Here is a 5,848-nt window from a genome sequence, read left to right on the forward strand (position 1 = left end):
CAAAAACTCTTCAGCATCTTGTAGGGCGATGTTTAAACTTTAATTTAGGTACCTGACAACATTAAAAATAACAATTTTTAACCCGGAAATGGGCCGTTGAAAATCGTAATTCGTTTAAAAAAGTTTGTTTAAACAAATGGTCACCAGATTTCCGGTCGGCATCATCTTGATTCATGTTAAGGAACATCTTACGAATCTGAATATGCAAAAAAATCGAGTCGGAAAATTTCTCCGACGAATGCGAGGTTTTCGCCTTGTCTAACGGTAGCGTAGTCGGTCGAGAGTGCGGTGGCAAGCATTTCTCGGCCAGGCTTCCTATTCTGGTCCGGGTTCGATCCCTGGCGTCAGCACTGGCAATGTCGATGGATTTGGATTTGAGTCATTTCTGTGGTGTGTTTTATGTTTATGTATGTTTATGTTTAATTCACTACTTTTGTACACAGGGTCAGTTCTACAACTTAAAAAATGACGAAGAAATGAATTTTAAAAGAAACGCTAAATTTTCAGATTTTTCTGGGTTTTCTTTGTTATTATCTAATGATCCGATCGTATCGATCGACCTCTCGTTTTATTCCTATTTTGATTCTCTACAAATTGTCTCTATAGCATTCAGATTGATTCAATAGTTTAGGTTTTATAAGCAATAAACTAAAAAATGCGTTTTTTGACAAAAAATAAATTAATGGTAAATTAGAGTAGAAAACATATAAGCATATATCTATACACTGTCTTTTATATGACGGCACAGTCCGTGCTACTAGTATTTTTGTTACATAACCACTGATTTAACGATTTATTGATTGGCCTAAAAGGTCACTAAATATTTCAAATTAGTTTTTTTGTCAATAAAAGCCACAACAGTTTCTGTCAACACGTTATCGATGTTAACCACAAATAAAACATTTCTAGTTGCGCAATATTAAACAAAAAAATCCGTTTTATTTCAAATTTGATGAGAGTTTGGTTTGTTTTTGTTTATTTTCTAATTTAAAATACTTACATGTGCTTTACATAGATAAACTTATTTCACATAAAATGAACTTTTCTACGGTTCATCTTGGTTCATATAGCAGTAAACAACAAGCTTTTCTCTCTATACAGGGTGTCCCAAAATAACATGTACAACGGAAGACCACAGATTCGTGGACCCAAAATAGGCAGATTTATTTACCTATATCCGAAATCGCTTCGTTTGGCCACTAGATGACCTCAAAGTTCGTGAATTTTTTTTTGAATTCGAACTCGAATACGTATTAATCGACTGATTATTTTTGGAGTGTGGACTTTCGCATTCAATCTACAAAGTTTGTTGTTATACAGAGTGTTTTTTAAAACTTACAACTCCTACAAAATTGATGTATAGTGATAATATCCGTTCATAATTTTTTCCTTTTTCGGCCAATAATGACAAATAATTTTTTATTTGATAGGTGATACCATTTGGAAGTTTTTGGGTATCTTATAGAATTTTGATTAAATGAGCGGTTTGGGTACAAAAAAATATTTTTTAAATGTCTACACTATCTTACCAGATGTTACTATACGTAGCAAAGTGTTAGTAGTCATTGATTTTGTATGTTGACTGTAATTTCAGATCCTTAAGTCATTGTACCTGCCAATTCTTAATGAGTGTTTATTACGATAAGATATTATACTACATATTATTTTATTTTCGATATGGATACGCACATGTACGACAATTTAGTTATTTACAACGTGCCTAATTTTATTGAAATAATTCGTAACAATAATCAAATAGAATAAAAAAAATCTGGAGATAAAAGTAACAAAGTTGATGTTTTTAAATCTAGTACAACTTATTATAAAAACTGTTCAAAATGACAATCATTGTTTCTACATCAAAGTTTAATTCGGTGAGGAAAGTTAAAGGACACTCTTTGCCGTTCTTATAGGCCATTTTTTTAAAAACATTTATGGCATTTTGGATATGCTTCCACAACTCTTCTTTAGTGTAATATGTTGAAGCATACACTGTTGTTTTCAGAGTGCTCCAAAGATAATAGTCGCAAGGTGTCAAGTCTGGTGAACGTTCAGACCAGCTAACAGGAAATTATCCCCTCTACCAATCCATCGTCGAGAGAATTTTTGGTTCAGATACTGCCGGACCTTTACAGTGAAATGTGGTGGAGCGGCATCATGCACAAAGAACATATTAGCTCTGAGTAATAACAGCACATCTTCCAATAACTCGAGTTTTACAAAAATTCTAAATAAAATTCCACATTCAGTCTATTGGGTAGAATAACAGGGCCAATAATAATACTATCAATGTTCCCAAACCAAACACTGATGCGAAATTCATGTTGATAATGTTTCAATTTGACAACATGTGGATTTTCTTGAGTATAAACATGTTAATTGGGAATATTTATTATCCCGCTTCTGGTAAAACAGAACTGGTAGGTACAATGACTTAAAGATCAAATTGAAATTACAGTCAACCTACAAAATCAGAGCCTACTAGCACTTTGTTAAGTACTGTAATATGGCTGGCAAGATAATATATATATTAACACTGAAAGAAATGGGCTGTTTATCTAGAATAATGTGTATAGGGCACATTAAAACTTTTATAACCAATACACAACTTTTATTAAAAAAAAGCAATCATCTCCATACTCATTATTCAATCAGTTTAACTGGAAGGTGCTTATATATATACACCTTATGCATCTATGAAATAAAGGTTATAATGAATTACTTATACATTTTTAGGTGTTATAGACTTTATATTCCAGTTGTATAGTAGGGAAGATTTGTTGTATAAAGACCAGTATCCGAATTTGTATATAACAATTGNACACTTAATTATATAATTCGCCACGTAGACAAGGCGAAAACCTCGCATTCGTGGGAGAAATTTTCCGACTAGATTTTTTTGCATATTCAGATTCGTGGGATGTTCCTTAACATGAATCAAGATGATGCCGGCCGGAAATCTGGTGCCCATTTGTTTAAACAAACTTTTTTTAAACAAATTGTAAAAATTGTTTTTTGCACTTTACGTTTTTTGGCACATTATAAACAAAAAAGTTTCTATGCACTATGCCTCTAGAATTGATAGTTTTAAAGTTATAAGCAATTTAAGTTGCTAAAAATGCGAAAATGGCGATTTTCAACGGCCGATTTCCGGGTTAAAATTATTATTTTTGATGTTGCCAAGTACCTAAATTAAAGTTTAAACATCCCCCTACAAGATGCTGAATAGTTTTTGGGACTCTCATTATTTTAAAGCCTTGTTTTTTAATTGTGAATAATGCGCAATTAAAAAACGCAATTAAAGCCACGCGCGCGTTTCTAATACGTGAATTTGCACCATGCACTTCAAATTCATTGAAATTACATGTCTTAAGAGCTTCTTTACAAACGTATATATGGAAAAGTTCCATTTTTCCTCAATATCAATATTTGGATTTCACAGCTTTTGGTTATCAAAATGAAACAGATGAATTATTACCTAAAATTACCAAAGATACATTACACAAAGACTTAGTTAAACAATGTAAATGTACAAAAAACTGTAAGACTAAAGCTTGTTCTTGTAGGAAAAACTACCTTTATGTGGTTGTAACATAGAACAGTGTAAGAAATCTTATGATTGAATAAATGTGTGATAATAATAATATGCAGGATACATACAGGATATAGGAACATCTCACGAATCTGAATATGCAAAAAAATCGAGTCGGAAAATTTCTCCCACGAATGCGAGGTTTTCGCCTTGTCTAACGGTAGCGTAGTCGGTCGAGAGTGCGGTGGCAAGCATTTCTCGGCCAGGCTTCCTATTCTGGTCCGGGTTCGATCCCTGGCGTCAGCACTGGCAATGTCGATGGATTTGGATTTGAGTCATTTCTGTGGTGTGTTTTATGTTTATGTATGTTTATGTTTAATTCACTACTTTTGTACACAGGGTCAGTTCTACAACTTAAAAAATGACGAAGAAATGAATTTTAAAAGAAACGCTAAATTTTCAGATTTTTCTGGGTTTTCTTTGTTATTATCTAATGATCCGATCGTATCGATCGACCTCTCGTTTTATTCCTATTTTGATTCTCTACAAATTGTCTCTATAGCATTCAGATTGATTCAATAGTTTAGGTTTTATAAGCAATAAACTAAAAAATGCGTTTTTTGACAAAAAATAAATTAATGGTAAATTAGAGTAGAAAACATATAAGCATATATCTATACACTGTCTTTTATATGACGGCACAGTCCGTGCTACTAGTATTTTTGTTACATAACCACTGATTTAACGATTTATTGATTGGCCTAAAAGGTCACTAAATATTTCAAATTAGTTTTTTTGTCAATAAAAGCCACAACAGTTTCTGTCAACACGTTATCGATGTTAACCACAAATTATTGTTGCGCAAAATTAAACAAAAAAATCCGTTTTATTTCAAATTTGATGAGAGTTTGGTTTGTTTTTGTTTATTTTCTAATTTAAAATACTTACATGTGCTTTACATAGATAAACTTATTTCACATAAAATGAACTTTTCTACGGTTCATCTTGGTTCATATAGCAGTAAACAACAAGCTTTTCTCTCTATACAGGGTGTCCCAAAATAACATGTACAACGGAAGACCACAGATTCGTGGACCCAAAATAGGCAGATTTATTTACCTATATCCGAAATCGCTTCGTTTGGCCACTAGATGACCTCAAAGTTCGTGAATTTTTTTTTGAATTCGAACTCGAATACGTATTAATCGACTGATTATTTTTGGAGTGTGGACTTTCGCATTCAATCTACAAAGTTTGTTGTTATACAGAGTGTTTTTTAAAACTTACAACTCCTACAAAATTGATGTATAGTGATAATATCCGTTCATAATTTTTTCCTTTTTCGGCCAATAATGACAAATAATTTTTTATTTGATAGGTGATACCATTTGGAAGTTTTTGGGTATCTTATAGAATTTTGATTAAATGAGCGGTTTGGGTACAAAAAAATATTTTTTAAATGTCTACACTATCTTACCAGATGTTACTATACGTAGCAAAGTGTTAGTAGTCATTGATTTTGTAGGTTGACTGTAATTTCAGATCCTTAAGTCATTGTACCTGCCAATTCTTAATGAGTGTTTATTACGATAAGATATTATACTACATATTATTTTATTTTCGATATGGATACGCACATGTACGACAATTTAGTTATTTACAACGTGCCTAATTTTATTGAAATAATTCGTAACAATAATCAAATAGAATAAAAAAAATCTGGAGATAAAAGTAACAAAGTTGATGTTTTTAAATCTAGTACAAAGTTAAAGATCAAATTGAAATTACAGTCAACCTACAAAATCAGAGCCTACTAACACTTTGTTAAGTACTGTAATATGGCTGGCAAGATAATGTATATATAAAAATATTTTTTTGTACCCAAACCGCTCATTTAATCAAAATTCTACAAGAGGTCCAAAAACTTCCAAATGGTATCACCTATCAAATAAGAAATAGTCGTCATTATTGCCCAAAAGAGGAAAAAGTTATGACGAATTACCAACACCAAAATATGTAGATTGAAAGCAAAGGTCCACACCCCAAAAACAATCAAAATCGAATAATATGTATTCAAGTTATTTACAAAATTCAAAAAATGTGCATGAACTTTGCGGCCATCTAGCGGCCAAACGAAGCGATTTCTATATCCAATATAGATGAATTAGCCTAAATCTGCATATTTTGAGTTCACGAATCTGTGTTCTTCCGTTGTACACGTCATTCTAGGACACCCTGTATATACCTACATAAGAAACTGCTATGGGAAGTTCCTTGAATAAGATTGGTTCATTATTATCCGTTTCTATGTTTAGC

The sequence above is a fragment of the Anoplophora glabripennis genome, unplaced genomic scaffold (genome assembly GCF_000390285.2).
Source record: "Anoplophora glabripennis isolate ALB-LARVAE unplaced genomic scaffold, Agla_2.0 scaffold498, whole genome shotgun sequence".
In the NCBI taxonomy this organism is placed as follows: domain Eukaryota; kingdom Metazoa; phylum Arthropoda; class Insecta; order Coleoptera; family Cerambycidae; genus Anoplophora; species Anoplophora glabripennis.